This window comes from Muntiacus reevesi, chromosome 9, assembly GCF_963930625.1.
Source record: "Muntiacus reevesi chromosome 9, mMunRee1.1, whole genome shotgun sequence".
Lineage (NCBI taxonomy): Eukaryota > Metazoa > Chordata > Mammalia > Artiodactyla > Cervidae > Muntiacus > Muntiacus reevesi.
Window position 1 is genome coordinate 6,230,089 of NC_089257.1, and position 13,807 is coordinate 6,243,895.

The 13,807-nt window shown below is 39.9% G+C and overlaps 1 pseudogene; it reads left to right on the forward strand.

Annotated features, from left to right (window-relative positions):
* Positions 1 to 12,118: 12,118 nt before the first annotated feature.
* LOC136174454 (olfactory receptor 4C12-like) lies at positions 12,119 to 13,488 on the forward strand (annotated as a pseudogene).
* Positions 13,489 to 13,807: the final 319 nt, after the last annotated feature.

Genomic DNA, 13,807 nt, shown 5'->3' on the forward strand with positions numbered 1-13,807 from the left:
TCTCAAGAATCTTCTCCAACACTACAGTTCAAAAGCATCAATTCTTCGGCACTCAACTTTCTTCACAGTCCGACTCTCACATCCGTACATGACTACTGGAAAAGCCATAGCCTTGACTAGACAGACATTTGTTGGCAAAGTAATGTCTCTGCTTTTTAATATGCTGTCTAGGTTGGTCATAACTTTCCTTCCAAGGGGTAAGCGTCTTTTAATTTCACAACTGCAATAACCATCTGCCGTGGTTTTGGAGCCCCCAAAATATAGTCAGCCACTGTTTCCACGGTTTCCCCATCTATTTGCCATGAAGTGATGGGACCAGATGCCATGATCTTAGTTTTCTGAATGTCGAGCTTCAAGCCAACTTTTTCACTTTTTTCTCCTCTTTCACTTTCATCAAGAGGCTCTTTAGTTCTTCTTCACTTTCTGCCATAAGGATGGGGTCATCTGCATATCTGAGGTTATTGATATTTCTCCCGGTAATCTTGATTCCAGCTTGTGCTTCATCCAACCCAGCGTTTCTCATGATGTACTCTGCATATAAGTTAAATAAGCAGGGTGACAATATATAGCCTTGATGTATTCCTTTTCCTATTTGGAACCAATCTGTTGTTCCATGTCCAGTTCTAACTGTTGCTTCCTGACCTGCATACAGATTTCTGAAGAGGCAGGTCAGGTGGTCTGATATTCCCATCTCCTTCAGAATTTTCCACAGTTTACTGTGATCCACAGAGTCAAAGGCTTTGGTATAGTCAATAAAGCAGAAATAGATGTTTTTCTAGAACTCTCTTGCTTTTTCGGTGATCTGGCAGATGTTAGCAATTTGATCTCTGGTTCCTCTGCCTTTTCTAAAACCAGCTTGAACATTTGCAAGTTCATGTTTCATATATTGCTGAAGCCTGGTTTGGAGAATTTTGAGCATTTCTTTACTAGCATGTGAGATGAGTGCAATTGTGCGGTAGTTTGAGCTTTCTTTGGCATTGCCTTCCTTTGGGATTGGAATGAAAACTGACCTTTTCCAGTCCTGTGGCCACTGCTGAGTTTTCCAAATTTGCTGGCATATTGAGTGCAACACTTTCACAGCATCATCTTTCAGGATTTGAAATAGCTCAACTGAAAAATCAAACAAACACACAAACAAACAACAACAACAAAAAGAAATATCTCGACTGGAATGAATTCTGGAATTCCAACTTTGTTCATAATGATGCTTCCTAAGACCCACTTGACTTCACAGTCCAGGATGTCTGGCTCTAGGTGAGTGATCACACCATTGTGATTATCTGAGTCATTAAGATCTTTTTTGTATAGTTCTTCTGTGTATTCTTGCCACTTCTTCTTAATATCTTCTGCTTCTGTTATGTCCACACCATTTCTGTCCTTTATTGAGTCCATCTTTGCATGAAATGTTCCCTTGGTATTTCTAATTTTCTTGAAGAGATCTCTAGTCTTTCCCATTCTATTGTTTTCCTCTACTTCTTTGCATCGGTTGCTGAGGAAGGCTTTCTTTTTTTTTTTTTTTTTTTTTAATTTTATTTTATTAGTTGGAGGCCAATTACTTCACAACATTTCAGTGGGTTTTGTCATACATTGACACGAATCAGCCATCGAGTTACACGTATTCCCCATCCCGATCACCCCTCCCACCTCCCTCTCCACCCGACTCCTCTGGGTCCTCCCAGTGCACCACGCCCGAGCACTTGTCTCATGCATCTCACCTGGGCTGGTGATCTGTTTCACCATAGATAATATACACGCTGTTCTTTTGAAACATCCCACCCTCACCTTCTCCCACAGAGTTCAAAAGTCTGTTCTGTACTTCTGTGTCTCTTTTTCTGTTTTGCATATAGGGTTATCATTACCATCTTTCTAAATTCCATACATATGTGTTAGTATGCTGTAATGTTCTTTATCTTTCTGGCTTACTTCACTCTGTATAATGGGCTCCAGTTTCATCCATCTCATTAGAACTGATTCAAATGAATTCTTTTTAACGGCTGAGTAATGAGGAAGGCTTTCTTATCTCTCCTTGCTATTCTTTGGAACTCTGCATTCAGATGGGTATATCTTTCCTTTTCTCTGCTTTTCACCTCTCTTCTTTTCATGGCTCTTCGTAAGGCCTCCTCAGACAACCATTTTGCCTTTTTGCATTTCTTTTTCTTGGGGATGATCTTTTTTTTTTAAAAAAAAATTTATTTATTTTACCTTACAACATTGTATTGGTTTTGCCATACATTGACTTGAATCTGCCATGGGTGTACATGTGTTCCCCATCCTGAACCCCCCTCCCAACTCCCGCCCCATCCCATCCCTCTGGGTCACCCCAGTGCACCAACCCCCAGCATCCTGTATCATGCATCAAATCTGGACTGGTGATTCATTTCACATATGATAATTATGATCCTGATCCCTGTCTCCTGTACAATGTCATGAACATCTGTCCAAAGTTCATCAGGCACTCTGTCTTTCAGGTCTAGTGCCTTAAGTCTATTTCTCACTTCAACTGTATAGTCATAAGGGATTTGATTTAGGTCATACCTTCATGGTATAGTGGTTTTCCCCACTTTCTTCAATTTAAGTCTGAATGTGGCAATAAGGAATTCATTATCTGAGCTACAGTCATTTCCTGGTCTTATTTTTGCTGACTTTATAGATCTTCTCCATCTTTGGCTGCAAAGAATATAATCAATCTGATTTTGGTGTTGACCATCTGGTGATGTCCATGTGTAGAGTCTTCTCTTGTGTTGTTGGAAGAGGGTGTTTGCTATGACCAGTGCATTCTCTTGGCAAAACTCTATTAGCCTTTGCCCTGCTTCATTCTGTACTCCAAGGCCAAATTTGTCTATTACTCCAGGTGTTTCTTGACTTCCTACTTTTGCATTCCAGTTCCCTATAATGAAAGGACATCTTTTTTTGGTGTTAATTCTAAAAGGTCTTGTAGGTCTTCATAGAACCGTTCAACTTCAGCTTCTTCAATATTAGTGGTCGAGGCATTGGATTACCATGATATTGAACGATTTGCTTTGGAAACGAACAGAGATCATTCTGTCATTTTTGAGATTGCATCCAAGTACTGCATTTTGGACTCTTGTTGACTATGATGGCTACTCCATTTCTTCTAAGGGATTCCTGCCCACAGTAGTAGATATAATGGTCATCTGAGTTAAAGTCACCTGTTCCAGTCCATCTTAGTTCGCAGATTCCTTGAATGTCGACGCTCACTCTTGCCATCTCCTGTTTGACCACTTCCAATTTGCCTTGATTCATGGACCTAGCATTCCAGGTTCCTATGCAACATTGCTCTTTACAGCATCGGATCTTGCTTCTATCACCAGTCACATCCACAACTGGGTGTTGTTTTTGCTTTGGTTTCGTCCCTTCATTCTTTCTGGAGTTATTTCTCCACTGATCTCCACTGGAGTTATTTCTCCACTGATCTCCACTGATCTCCAGTGCCAGATTGGGCACCTACCCACCTGGGGAGTTCATCTTTCAGTATCCTATCATTTTGCCTTCTCATACTGCTCATGGAATTCTCAAGGCAAGAATACTGAAGTGGTTTGCCATTTCCTTCTCCAGTGGACCACACTCTGTCAGACCTCTCCACCATGACCCGTCTGTCCTGGGTGGCCCGACACGGCATGGCTTAGTTTCATTGAGTTAGACATGCTGTGGTTCATGTGATCAGATTGGTTAGTTGTCTGTGATTGTGGTTACAGTCTGTCTGCCCTCTGATGCCCTCTCTCAGCACCCACTGTCTTACTTGGGTTTCTCTTGCCTTGGACGTGGTGTATTTCTTCATGGCTGCTCCAGAAAAGTGCAGCCTCTGCTCTTTCCCTTGGATTATCATGAATGGCCTTTATTACATTGAGATTTGTTTCCTCTATTCCCACTTTCTGAAGAGTTTTTGTCACAAATGGGTGAAGAGCTTTGTCAAAAGCTTTCTTTGCCTATATTAAGGTGATTAAATGATTTTTATCCCTCAATTTGTTAGCCTGGTATATCTCATTGATTGCTTTATTGATACTGAACTATCCTTATATCTCTGGGATAAGTCCTATTTGATCATGGTGTATGATCCTTTCAACTTACATTGAATTTAGTTGCTAATATTTTGTTGAAGAATTTTGCATCTAGGTTTATTAGTATATTGGCCTGTAATTTTCTCTCTTTCTGTGATATTTTTGTCTGGTTTTGGGTGATGCAGGCCTCATAGAGTGGGTTCAGAACCATCCCTTTCCCTGTAAATTTTTTGAAGTAGTTTCAGAAAGACAGGTGCTAAGTCTTCACTAAATGTTTGGTAGAACTTACCTGTGAAGTAATCTGGTCCTGGACTTTTTTATTTTTAATTGAAAGTGTGTGTTAGTTGCTCAGTCGTGTCTGACACTTTGTGACCCTATGAACTGTAACCTTCCAGGTTCCTCTGTCGGTGGAATTCTCCAGGCAAGAATACTGGAGTGGGTTGCCATTTTCTCTTCCAGGGGATCTTCCCAACCCAGTAGTTGAACCCTGGTCTCCTGCATTGCAGGTGGACTCTTTACCACCTGAGCCACCATAATTTTAATTTTTTATAAAATTATTTAATTTAATTACTGGTAATTGATATGTTCATATTCCCTATTTTTTCCTAGTTCAGTCTTGCTGGATTGTGCATTGCTAGGAATTTGTCCATTTCTTCTAAGTTGCTTATTTTATTGGCATAAAATTGTTTGCAGTAATCTCTTATGATCCTTTTTGCTTTCTGTGGGATTATTTGTAACTTGTCTTTTTTCAATTTTTGTTTTTATTGATCTGGGCCTTGATGAGTCTGGCTAAAGTTTTGTCAATTTTGCTTATCTTTTCAATGAACCAGGTCTTAGTTTTCATTATTATTATTATTGTTTTTATTATTTTTAGCCTCTTTTCCCATGTATTTCTATTCTGATCATTATGATTTCTTTCCTTCTAATAACTTTGGGACTTGTTTATTTTCTATTTCTTTTAGGTGAATAGTTAGATTGTTAGTTGAGATTTCCCCTGTTTCTTGAAGCAAGCTTCTACTGCTCTAAGCTTCCCTCTTAGAACTGCTTCTGCTGCATCCTATAGACTCCTGGAGGAGGGCGTGGCACCCTGCTCCAGTCTTCTTGCCTGGAGAATTCCCATGAACAGAGGAGCCTGGTGGAGTACAGTCCGCAGAGTCACCCAGAGTGGGACACAACTGAAGCAAGCAGCTAGCACACGTAGATTCTAGGTCATTTTGGTTTTTTGTTTGTTTCTGTTTTAATTTGTCTTCACCCATTTTAAAATTTCTTCTTTCTTTCAGTGATTCATTGGTTGTTTAGTTTTGTATTGTTTAGCCTCCACTTGCTTTTTCAGTTTTTTCCCCCCTATTGTTGATTTCTAGTTTTGTCGTGTTATGGCCAAAAAGTAAATTTCTTGATATGGTTATACTATTATTACTATTTCCCCTGTTTTCCATCCTCTGCCTGGCCATAATATTTAAATGTAATAGCTGCATCAAGTGGTACAACATGTGACTTAAACCCTCTCCTCTAGGCTGCAGAGTATTTACTAGCTCTATGTGTTGCACTGTCCTGAGGATAATGCATGTGAGGAAAATTTGAAAAGAAATCTTTTTGCCTAGGCAGACTTCTTTTATTGAATGACAAGTGGAATTCACAAAAGTCTAAAATAGTCAGTGAGAAGGCATATGATTAAATGTTTCTATATTTCTACACCGGAAGTGTTGGTACTAGAATATTAAACTCATTTGTTCCCCAACTCTAGATATCACACTTACTGAAAATATAGCAAGTCCCAAGGTTCCTGTAGATAGCGTATGTCCCGATGTGTTTATAGTACAGCTGAGAGCTTGACTCAGAACCTCACCCTCGTCTGGTGACCTTAGCTAGTGAGGAGATGCTCTCAGGGATAGGCAACCTCGATAAAACCCCATGGAATTGTTCACATAGTGTTTACTATCCTCTATGTCTCAGTTCATGATACCCTAAGGCTTACACGAGGATTGCTTTCTCACACAAATTTCCAACCAGGAATGGAAACTGTTATCACATTAGTTGAAAGTTCATGGAGAAGAACCAACCAGGTGAAGATGTACTATGTGTAGACAAATTCTCCCAAATATTTGTTTCTAAGGCAAAATCTTAAAAAAAAAAAAAAAAAAAAAAAAAACAACAACAAACAACCACAGAGATAATTAATTCCTAGGAGGGCAAAGCCTTAGATATTAATAGAAAAATCAGTCTTTTAACATTGTCTGTATCCTCTTTAAATACTAAGATTCAAGAAGAAGCTGTTTTCTTATTCTAAGAGCAGAATAAGAGGAGCTTATTAAGAATTGAAATATTTCTATTTCTCATTGTGGAATCATGAATCTAAGTGCTGAAGATCAGAAGATTCTCCTTAGTACCTAAGAAGTTTGGGTTTCAAATTTATTACAGCATTTTATTTTCCTTTGATGTGAATTTCCAAGACAGTGGAGCTTTGAAAATGTTTGCTGAATCCGTTTGAATAAATCTGTGCCGTCTTGACATTCTCTACTTCCTGTAGAATCGTCCAGTCAGTGGGAAGACTTGAAAAACATCCATTACATGACATGATACTTGAGCAGCTACAAATAATGATTATTTCTTATTCCTGAGTACACTGATCATTCTTCTTAAGGACAGAGGCCACCATAGTAAGTTAACTAGCACTGTTGATTTTTAATCTGGTTTTTACATTTCCGTTTTCTTCTAAGGGGTTTAGAATTAAAATAATTAAAGTTTTCCTTCCTGATATTGATGGTTTTAGATGTTTTAGGATATTTTCCAGAAATATTTGTTTTTCTCACTGTTTATGAGTTTAACTATATTAATAAGAAATAGGTTTATAATTTATGGATTCCCATGGAGAATCAATGGGAGAGAGAAGGACAGCACTTGGAGTTTGTTTTTTTTTGCAGAAAAACTCAGTTCAAAAACCAAAGAGAAAATGAATTAAAATATGACATTAAAAATGTACCCTCTGCTGTGAATCAGTCAGTTCAGCCATTCAGGCATGTCTGACTCTTCAGGCCTCCCTGTCCATCACCAACTCCCAGAGTTTACTTAAACTCATGTCCATTGAGTTAGTGATGCTATCCAACCATCTCATCCTCTGTCGTCCCCTTCTCCTCCTGCCTTCAATCTTTCCCAGCATCAGGGTCTTTTCAAATAAGTCAGCTCTTTGCTTCAGGTGGCCTGCTGTGATTGTGAGTCTTTATTAAACTCCAAGCTCAAAGGCTATTTTATTCTAATCCTATTCAAACGTTGGTGGATCTTGTTAGATCTTATTTTTCTTCAGTGTACGTGGTCCCAGTAGCATGACTGAATTTCTGTTCCCCTGAACTGGACTACCCTGGTGGCTCAGTGGTAAAGAGTCCATTTGCTAAAGAAAGAGATGCAAGAGATGCAGATTTGATCCTTAGGTTGGGAAGATCCTCTGGAGTAGGAAATGGCAGCCCACTCCAGTGTTCTTGTCTGGAAAATTCCATGAACAAAGCAGCCTGGCGGGCTGCAGTCCATGGGGTCACAAAGACTTGGACATGACTGAACACACACACACACACACACACACACACACACACACACACACACACACACGACCTTAGACTTTCGTCTTTTTCTTAGAGAGTCAAAACAGGTATTGCTAAATACGAGAGATGAAAGCTAATTCTCTTTGTCACTGTATGGTGATTTTTTTCCCTTGTATACCATCACTTTAAGGTGTCTGAACAGAGTAAGATGTGTTGCTGTGAAAAAAAAATTACTGTTTTGGGCATTAGAAGATTTGGATTCTTGTGTTCTACAGATCAGTTAGCTGTGTTTCTTTCTGGGTCTGAGTTTCCTCATCTTTAAAGAGGATCAGAACATTTGGTCCCATCACTTCATGGCAAATAGATGGGGAAGCAATGGAAATAGTGACACATTTTATTTTCTTGAGCTCCAAAATCACTGCAGATTGTGACTATAGCCATGAAATTAAAAGATGCTTGCTCCTTGGAAGAAAAGCTATGACCAAACTAGATAGCATATTAAAAAGCAGAGACATTACTTTGCCAACAAAGGTCCATCTAGTCTAAGTTATGGTTTTTCCAGTAGTCATGTATGGATGTTAGAATTGGAACATAAAGAAAGTTGAGTGCTGAAGAATTGATGCATTTGAACTGTGGTGTTGGAGAAGATGCTTGAGAGTCCCTTGGACAGCAAGACAATCCAACCAGTCAATCCTCAAGGAAATCAGTCCTGAATGTTCATTGGCAGAATTGATGCTGAAGCTGAAATTCCAATACTTTGGCCTACTGATGCAAAGAACTGACTCATGTGAAAAGACCTTGATGCTGGGAAAGATTGAGGGCAGGAGGAGAAAGGGATGACAGAGGATGAGATGGTTGGATGGAATCACTGACTCGATGGACAAGAATTTGAGCAAGCTCCGGATTTGGTGATGAACAGGGAGGCCTGGCGTGCTGTAGTCCATGTGGTTCTCAAAGAGTCGGACATGACTGAGCAACTGAACTGAACTGAACTGATGAGATTATAAAGTGCAAAGTACTGGGAGTTTTTTGTGTACACAGTTCTAGGTCTTTTCCAATCGACTCTGGATCCCATTAACATCTTTCACTGTATTTCATAGGTTAGCAAAAGAACGGCCTGGATTTCATGTGGTCACCAGTGGTCATGTCTAAACTCTGACATTGCTGATTCCCAGAAGTAAGCTGGATTCCTCCTGGAGAGGCACTCAGTGGTAAAGAGCTAGAGACAGGCGTCCTGGATTTGAATATAGTCTTCTATATTAAGTTTTCCATCATCATTACTTTGGGCAAGTCATTCATCTTCTTGTAACCACAGTTTCTTCTTCTTTATAATACAGACAACAGTACACCAACCTCACAAGGATCATTTGAAAGACCACGTACATGTAAATTATTATTTAGCATAATGCCTAGTACGTTGTGAAACTCAACAAATCTGATATTTATTATAGAAGTGCCATGGTGTCAAAAATAAATCTCTGCATTCTATAAAGATTGAGAAAAACAGACTTATAGGAAAAGTGCATTTCCCAATATTTGAGTATACTGAATGTAATCAAGTAACAAAGATTTCCCTGCTTAAGAAGTAGTGTGTCTCCTGAAGTTCTTACTTCAATTGCAGTCTGGGTGCCATTTTATGGACGGTCAAGATTATTTTGCTATATTATAACTTTTGGCCATTTCTCATATTTCCAAAATTATGAGTATTAGAGAATATGAGTGGAAATAGGAACAGAACTGGTCTTTGGACTAAGACAAAAAACCCAAAAACCTGAATATTATCCTGTGTTTGGGTCTATCAATGAAGAGAGGACATCAAAAATGTCCCCTGAGCTGTTTCATTTGTGAGTTGGTTATTGTGTTGTGTGGGATAAAAGGAGCTGATATAAATTGTAAAAGAGATCTGTTTTAAAACTAAAGGCTTCAAAGTTTGCAAGAAACTGAAGTAATAAGTGAAATAATGAGGATGAATGGGTTAAGTTTGGGATTTTCTGTCTGATTTTGATCATGAGATCCAACCTTTGGTACAGACCATTGGGAAAGCATAAAAATATACCAGTTGGTTCTTGGTTCTCCCAGGTGCCATCTTCTCCAGAGAAGAGTTGGCAATTAGAAGTGCACACAGTATTTCTTCTCAAGTGTTCTTGTCCCTGGAAGGATTCTCTGATACCCTGGGCTATCCAGAAGGGAGCCCACTATGGGGACTTGGAACTCTAAAGATAGCTTCTCAACAAAGAGTTTGTGAGATTATCTGGAAGAGTTCCCTGGTGCAGAGAATCTGGGGCTTCCCTGATGGCTCAGATGGTAAGGCATCTGCCTGCGATGCAGGAGTCCTGGGTTCCATCCCTGGGTCTGGAAGATCATAGGGAGAAGGGAATGGCAACCCACTCCAGGACTCTTGCCTGGAAAATTCCATGGACAGAGGAGCCTGGTAGGCTACAGTCCATGGGACCACAAAGAGTTGGACAAGACTGAACAACTTCACTGGAAGAGTTACCTTGCCCACTTGTAACATAGGTAATTCATTTTACCCTTCACTGCCTATTTGCTTTTAAAATACATAAATATAAAGAGAATAATGAAATCTTAGTTACTGTAAAATGAAAAGATTAATAACTACAATACTTAGTTGTATGTGTGCGTGCTAAGTCATTTCAGTTATGACTGACTCTTGGACTGTTGCCCACCAGGCTCTTATGTCCATGGGATTCTCCAGACAAGCATCCAGGAGTGGGTTGCCATGCCCTTCTCCAGGGGATCTTCCCAACCCAGGGATCAAACCCACATCTCTTATGTCTTCTGCATTGGCACGCAGGTTCTTTACCACTAGTGCCATCTGGGAAGCCCACTTAGTTATATATATTACCTTAAAGTTGACTTGACTAATACATGGATTCCTTATCAAGGAAATGGAAATAGACTTTGCATTACAGTGATCTGGTTGATGACTGAGACTAGGCTTATTATTTGTTAGCATTAATGGCATATGTTAAAACTGGTGATCAATAATTTTTAGATGGTAGACTAAAGACAGCATCTAGGATGACTAAAAGTGGTCCATGGGGCAGCTGGGGCAGACTCACCCCCTGTTCTGATCCTCTAAATCTGTTAGAGTCAGCAAGGCCCTCATTCTGTGTTCATTTCATGAACTGATAGCAGTAACTTTATGAGCACATTAAAGTGATCTCCTCAAATATTAATATATTCAGATCATATATATTTGGGGTCCCACAATATACCAGTACACAACTTCCTATATTTCTTTTCCCATACATATACCATTCAATTAAAAAGTTCATATGGCTAACAAACACATGAAAAGATGCTCAACATCACTCATTATTAGAGAAATGCAAATCAAAACCACAATGAGGTACCATTACACACCAGTCAGGATGGCTGCTATCCAAAAGTCTACAAGCAATAAATGCTGGAGAGGGTGTGGAGAAAAGGGAACCCTCTTACACTGTTGGTGGGAATGCAAACTAGTACAGCCGCTATGGAAAACAGTGTGGAGATTTCTTAAAAAACTGGAAATAGAACTGCCATATGACCCAGCAATACCACTTCTGGGCATACACACCGAGAAAACCAGATCTGAAAGAGACACGTGCACCCCAATGTTCATCGCAGCACTGTTTATAATAGCCAGGACATGGAAGCAGCCTAGATGCCCATCAGCAGATGAATGGATAAGGAAGCTGTGGTACATATACACCATGGAATATTACTCAGCCATTAAAAAGAATTCATTTGAATCAGTTCTAACGAGATGCATGAACCTGGAGCCCATTATACAGAGTGAAGTAAGCCAGAAAGATAAAGAACATTACAGCATACTAACACATATATACGGAAGTTAGAAAGATGGTAACGATAACCCTATATGCAAAACAGAAAAAGAGACACAGAAGTACAGAACAGACTTTTGAACTCTGTGGGAGAAGGTGAGGGTGGGATGTTTCAAAAGAACAGCAGGTATATTATCTATGGTGAAACAGATCACCAGCCCAGGTGGGATGCATGAGACAAGTGCTTGGGCCTGGTGCACTGGGAGGACCCAGAGGAGTCGGGTGGAGAGGGAGGTGGGATGGGGGACCTGGATGGGGAATACGTGTAACTCGATGGCTGATTCGTGTCAATGTATGACAAAACCCACTGAAATGTTGTGAAGTAATTAGCCTCCAACTAATTAAAAAAATTAAAAAAAAAATAAAAGGTAGGATTTCCAGGGAAAAAAAAATTCATTGTTTCAACCTAAGGCCTCCAAGAAAAAAACATGTAAGTTATATGTATTTTCTGATTAAAATTAGTAATGTAAGCTCCAGAATTTTGGAAAATATTAAAAAATGTAAAAAAAAATCTAAGAGAGTCAACTAAGAGAAATTTTGATGCATGGGTTCCTAGACAGTTTGGGGAAAAGAAGGAATCATTTGTGATATTGTCAGAGTACTGTTAAAAGGTAGCATTTTGCAGTAATTCTTTCTTTTATATTCCCTTTTCCTTTTTTTCTTTCTTAAAAGTAAAGTGTTCCTTGCCAGTGTTTACATTACCCACACCACATAGATGCGGAATGAAAGGAATGTGACTGTGTTCATTCTAGTAGGTCTTACACAGGACCCCCAAATGCAAAAGGTAGTGTTTGTGGTGTTCTTAGTCTTGTACATGGTAACCCTCTCAGGCAACCTGCTCGTTGTGGTCACCATCACCACCAGCCAGGCTCTGAACTCCCCCATGTACTTCTTCCTGACCCACCTTTCCTTGATAGACACAATTTACTCTTCTTCTTCGGCTCCTAAGTTGATTGTGGACTCCCTTCATGAGCTCAAGACAATCTCCTTTCATGGCTGTATGGCTCAGGTCTATGCAGAACACGTTTTTGGTGCTGCTGAGATCATCCTGCTGACGGAGATGGCCTATGACCGCCACGTGGCCATCTGCAGGCCTCTGCGCTACACGGCCATCGTGAGCCGCAGGCTGTGCCTGCTCCTGCTGGGGTGGCCTGGACCGGAGGGTTTCTCCACGCAAGCGTTCAGATCCTCTTTACAGCCCGGCTGCCCTTCTGTGGCCCCAGTGCCATAGACCACTTCATGTGTGACCTGTACCCTTTGTTGCAGCTTGTCTGCGTGGACACCCACATCCTTGGCCTCTTTGTTGCTGCCAACAGTGGGTTCATCTGCCTGTTAAGCCTCCTTCTCCTGTTGGTCTCCTATGTGGTCATCTTGCGCTCCCTGAGGGCTCACAGTTTGGAGGGGAGACGCAGAGCCCTTTCTACATGTGGCTCTCACATCACGGTGGTTGTGTTATTCTTCGTGCCCTGTGTGTTTGTGTATCTTCGCCCAGCCACCACTCTGCCCATTGATAAAGCTGTTGCTGTCTTTTACACTATGGTGGCCCCTATGTTAAATCCTTTAATCTATACCCTCAGAAATGCTGAGGTTAAACGTGCTATGAAGAAACTCTGGAAGAAAAAAGTGACTTCATGTATTCCCCATCCCTATCCCCTCTCCCACCTCCCTCTCCACACGACCCCTCTGGGTCTTTCCAGTAAATCCATGGCTGATTCATGTCAATGTATGGCAAAAACCACTATAATATTGTAAAGTAATTAGCCTCCAACTAATAAAAATAAATAGAAAGAAATAAGAAAAAAGTGACTTCAGGTAATAGTTAAACAGAATCATTAAACATTACAGATAGAAGTAATAGAAGTACTCTAGTCCAAGCCTCTTGATGATATATCAAATTTAACAAAGGAATGAATAACACTTGCTGATTGCCACTTAGGCACAAGAACTAAAGCTTAGGTTGGAATCCAGACTTACTGTCTCCCATCTCACTCTCCTTATCACAACTTAATGCACCTTAATCAATAAATACTTATCTATTCACAGGAAATCTGGAAATATCTTCAGAAGGTGAAAAGTACAAATTGAGAGTTTTGAATTGGTCTTATTACATAGCGTGGAGATGGGTTGGTTACTACTGATTATTAACACATGCCTAATGATACTCCTTTACTTTGGACTCTGGCCTCAATATAGAATTTTTTGTGTGAATGTTCTTGTTTATTAAATCTTGGTTGTACAGTAAAAGAAATACTAATTATGACATGCTTATAAGACTAGCATTGTATTACGTATTTTCCATATTGTATTAGGTGGGGTCCAGTCAGGGAACGGAACAGAGTGATTTTAACTGAAAAAGTTCACATGCAATCAATAATTATGTCAGGGTTCTAACTAAAAAGGGTAA